This window comes from Lepisosteus oculatus, unplaced genomic scaffold (genome assembly GCF_040954835.1).
Source record: "Lepisosteus oculatus isolate fLepOcu1 unplaced genomic scaffold, fLepOcu1.hap2 HAP2_SCAFFOLD_39, whole genome shotgun sequence".
In the NCBI taxonomy this organism is placed as follows: domain Eukaryota; kingdom Metazoa; phylum Chordata; class Actinopteri; order Semionotiformes; family Lepisosteidae; genus Lepisosteus; species Lepisosteus oculatus.
This window is the reverse complement of record NW_027167923.1, coordinates 1758471-1764012: the sequence shown is the minus strand read 5'-3', so window position 1 is coordinate 1764012 and position 5542 is coordinate 1758471.

Here is a 5542-nt window from a genome sequence, read left to right as displayed (position 1 = left end):
TAAAAAGAATAGGAGCATAACGCGCGTGAAAGCCATAAACGATATTAATTTTGGAACATAAATATACAGTATTACAGTATGTAAACTGTATATGGCTGGTCTCGGTACAAAAATACACACCAGTATTCCATTTCTCCCTAAACAATATTAAGCATCGAAGTCTTTAACTAACATGTGAAATAACGTGTGTATAAAAAGTGGTAGTTTTAAGCTTTTCTGCAAATACGCTCAATACAGGAGCAAACAAGCATACTTTTAGAATTTGATTAATAGGGAATATAATATGGAATCGCATATCTAAAGAAATTAATAATGATATAATTCTATTCATGTGCTGAACTTGTAAGCGAGAGGTTGGCTGTTCAAATCCAGCCTGTGCCATGACTTTTCTTTTAACAAGCATTTCTTTGAAGAAATAAAATAGCAATATTATGGACAATTAATTGACTTTTTATATTTCTAAATATCACAACATGTTCGAATCTAAGTCATTTTTTAATAACAATGAATAGTCACCACGCATGCTTACACAGCTCCCTGGGTAAAGTATCACAAAGTCTTAGAGAACTTAACATTTTTATTATCAACAAATTGTAAATACGCTGTTTACATTGGGGTTATTCATATTTCACTTGAGTGTATGGGGGATTGTCAGCAGACCCCCCCCCCCCCCTCTTAGACTGCCCAAACAATTTTTTTAATTCTTAGAAAGAAATGGCGGCTGTATGCTTTACAATATAAACATTTACTGTCAAACTTTAAATCAACAATTGATTTAAAGATGATCTGTCAAAGTGCAATGGAAAACAATATTGTTTTTGTTTTTGTTGTTTTTATCCCGTAAGGCGCTTTGAGAAGCCACCTTTAAAGGCGCTATATAAAGGCACCGATTCCTATGGAATGTGTATTCTTTCTTCTTTTTTTCAGCATGGAATAAACCTATTACGTGATTTTAAGGTTTGTGTGAGAAGCCAGGGTATCAGCTTGTTCTCCCCACCGCCTCTCTCTGTACAGTAGAGGCTCCTGTCCTGACTGGTGGAGCTCATACAACTGTGTCTGGAGGGGATCCAGGGTATCAGCGTCAACCCCACGGCTGGGCAGCTTGTTCCCCCCTCCCGCACCTCTCTCTGTACAGTTGAGGCTCCTGTCCTGACTGGTGGAGCTCATACAACTGTGTCTGGAGAGGATCCATGGTATCAGGGTCAACCCCATGGCTATGCAGCTTGTTTCCCCCCCTGCACCTCTCTGTGTACAGTAGAGCCTCCTGTCTTGACTGGTGGAGCTCATTCAGCTGTATCTGGAGAGGATCAAGCGGGGTATCAGCTTCAAACCTACGGCTGGGTAGCTTGTTCCCCCCTCCTGCCCCCCTCTGTGTACAGTAGAGCATTATCTCATGACTGGTGGAGCTCATACAGCTGTGTCTCGAGAGGATCCAGGGTATCAGCTTCAACACCACGGCTGGCAACTTGTTCCCCTCTACCACCCCTCTGTGCGTACAGTAGAGCCTCTTGTCCTGACTGGAGAGGGAGGGAGAGAGGGGTGCGGAACCAGGGAACTATTTACATGGAAAACGGGCGATCTCCCCAGCCCGTATGCCCCTTTCACTGTGTGGCAGCTGCAATAGTCAGCGGCCTACCTAAACCCCGCCCTGACCACTCCTGTCCTGCCCCTCACCGCGCACCCCAGCCGGGTGTTCTTCAGCCGCCCCCCAGGGCGAAAGCGCTACAATGCTAAAAATAAGATACACTCTGCAGACATTCACAACAGCGACTGTCAGAAGATAGGACACAGCAACTCAGACACCCATTGAATGGAAAGGGACACTTTAATGTTCTGTGCGGGTGGTACAGCACCCCACCGCGCCCGCGCGCCAGCAAAGAGAGAGATACACACCAGTTTTCATTGTCAAAAAGTAATTGTTTTTTACTTTTGTACAATTTGTTTTACATTCCTCTTGTTTAACAGGAATGTTTTGTTTCTGGACAGAATGTTAAACTAGGGGAAAGAGTGCCTATGAAAGACGGGTTCCTTTCGCGAAGTCTGGAGACATTAGAAGCTTGCCACACCCGGACTGTTACACCAACGCATTAGCAAGTTAAAGCTATCCCATTGAGGAGCTGGGCGCAATAATTGTTTTGTTCCTTGATTTTCTGATCTGCAAGGCCATTTGAATTCTGTCTGGCATTGCCAGATTGTGAAAAAATAAAAGTATTTAAATCATAAGATACAATCTACAGACATTCACAACATATACATATCTTAAAACATTTACATATCTTGTTAAATTATTACTTTAAATATGTACTTTAAGTTACTGAAACAGCCAGTTAATAAAATCGTTGCAATTTTGTTCTTGTTTGGAGGTGGGGATATTCTGACAACAATTGATTTAAAGACAATCGGTCAAAGTGAAATGAAATACAATATTACGCTGGGTAAACGTTCCGAGGTCAAATTCTTCCGTGATGGGGGTACCTTTAAAGGTCTAAGCCGGAAACCATCATTATGTCTCATTTTTGATTCTCTCTTCCAAACGAGAACAAAATTGCGACAATTTTATTAGTGGGCTGTTTCAGATACTCAAAGTATTTATTTAAAGTAATAATTTAACAATAAATCCCGCACCCAGCAGAAGAACCCTACTCCGTTGGGCTGCTGAGCAAGGCCCTTAACCCCAACTGCTCCAGGGGCGCTGTACAATGGCTGACCCTGTACTCTGACCACAGGCTCTCTCCCTATCTCTTTCATCTGTGTGTCTGTGTATCTCATGGAGAGCAAGCTGGGGTATGCGAAAAGATAATTACTAATGCAAGAAATTGTAAAGGGTTAATAAAGTAATGTTGTTGTATATCTAAGCAAGTGTTCCTGCATCCCTCTTCCGCACTATAGGCATGGCTTTTATTCTGTTTGCTCCATTTCTAAAACTTTTTGCTCATGTGCATTTTTGTATTTTTTTACACCTCTAGCACTTTAACGTCCTGAATTTTCATTTGCCTTAATTTGTAGAATGAATTTGAGTTTTAGCCTTAAAAATCTTAAGTTTTCACTATCTTTTGTTTCTTGTCCTACAACTGTTATTATTGATCACCATGACTTCATTCAGCCTTTCCTGAACGTCTATGACAGGCAGAGAGATTGCTGTTTCTGGTGCGATCTTTTGCAGCTGACATTTCACTGTTTTAAACGAACAAGAAATTAGATTGCTCATAAATCACTTATTCTATATAAATACAGCGTAATTGCCCTCCGAAAATCCTCTTTTTCTTGTTCGTTTTAGAGACCTTGATCGAAACTGATTTTAGATGTCAGAAAGGATTTATTTTCTCTGTATTTCCTACATTGGTTTGTCGAGATTTTAACTTTATATTTAGGCTCAGATTTCAACTATAAATCGTAAACTAATTAATAGCAGTAAATACTGATGTTTTGCGCCCTCTTACCACAAAAATATATATGTTTTGTAGCTGGGATGAACTTTATTTCATACGCGTAGCTACTGCGATTCGGACACGGACGGTTAAACATGGCGGCAAATCAGACACCCAGAGAGGGGGGGGGGGGGCGTCTTCTCGCCTCCATAAGTAAAATGCCAAATAGGAGTGGCTTAAGCGACATACACAGTCGTGTAACTGACAGTTTGAGGTAGCCTATCGTGTAAATTATGCTTTGTTGCTGATAGGTTAAGCTTTCGAAACTCTGCCCCAAAGTCATGTGACTGATTTTTCGCCCTGTTTCGTTGGTTAAACGCAATGATCACAAGCACCACCATGGTAACTGGGATGTGTAGTTTTTAATTCCGTTTGAATTATAACTGTACGTACTGTCTTCATATTTGGCCAGGACTTTAAAGAGAAGGCGCGCCAAAAATTTTCGGTGCCGTCGTCTCCGCTTTAAAGGTACAACCGTGCTGGAAGAATTCGATCTCGGGACGTTTGCCCAGCGTCGTGCGGGACGCATACACTGTCCACGCAGTTAATCTTGGTTTTCTTTTACGGCATGTCAGTCATTTCTTTTCTTTCTCATTTCACCTCTGACGGCCACGACCAATATAATCTCTCCGTCTGTGTTCTCAAAGACGTTTTTCCGAACTCATACATCAGAAAAACCACCGAAACTAAAATTATTCTGCAGTTAGGATCACACATTCTCCCTTCCCTTAATGACAGATTACTGTTCTTTTAAATTTTCTCCATTCATTGGAAGTTTAATTTCACACCTCTCTGCACCCATTCTGACTTCACACCTCTTGATTGGCCTCTCTTTCTGTCCCCTGCTCCCGCCTCTCACTCCTCCTCCCTCCCAACCTTTGTTCTCCCGCTACTTTACCTTTGCCTACTGCCCTGTCTCTCTCACACCTGAAGAAGGCTCCACGGCCGAAACGTTGTGTTCTCTTTCTTCTTTTTTTTCAGTATGGAATAAACCTATTACTTGTTCCTTTGCAGCCTACGCATGCTGACGCAGCTACCCACCTGAATTTCTTTTCTTTGCTCTTAGAAACAATAAGGTCCCTTTTTGTGCCTATCTATATGCTTTTGCTTAAATTATGATGTCAAGTTTACTTCATATTCCTTTTCACAACTTTATTTCATCCCACTGAAGGACCAAAACCGACACCATATAATGAAAGAATTGTCAATCAATTGTTTTTCAATCGACTTGTGATGCTTTTTGCTAAGCGACTTCAGGGGCGGCGTTAACAAAGAAGTACTTTATACTGGCTCGTGAAATGACCAATTAAGAGGGGTTTGGGAAACCCACGAAAAAGTAGCTCGTACGTTACATACGTACATCGTAAAGTTGCTCGATAGTCTCTAAGATTAGTTGTTTTCGGGAAACTCACCTCATCCTTCTGCTCTCATTGTGTTTAGTACCACCATCTACTGTCTCCTCTAACTGTGTATTGTCATCATGCATATCTTGTGTATTATTTATTGTTGTTGGTTTTGTCATTCTATTAAGAAGCCACTTTTCAAGGCGCTATATAAATTAATGTTTATTATTATTATTATTTATTTTTTTAAAGTTGTACATTCTGACGCCATGAGATTTTTAGATTTTGAGATTCTCATATTTTTGGCTTCTACAGCAAACAGTAACAATGCGCTTGAATGGTTCTGCAAAAGTTTAGCTGTATCTTTAAAGCCATCCTCATCTTTATCAGGTACAAAGAAAAGAAGGTAGGCCGGCTTCTGTTTGGAATGTTTTAGTTAGTTTTAATTTTTTAAACCCCAAGTAAACATATTTTGTGCCTTTCTCTGAACTTTTTTGCATTTCAGTTCAGTTGTTTTTAAGCTTATTTTACAGTTGCTAGGTTCCTGAACTGTGCAGTATTTCTTTTGGGTTTTGTGCAAATCATATTCTAACGGTTGGGGGGAAAAAGCACAGGTGCCATCCCACCATTAAACCCTGAAACTTACCTTAGCCGATTCTTCAACTAAACCAGACATGTTAACTAAGTGTTACAGTATGTTCTTCGAATGTGTGTCAGCCAATCAGATTTCAGGACTGGAATTATTGGTTTTGTAATAGGGAATATAGTATG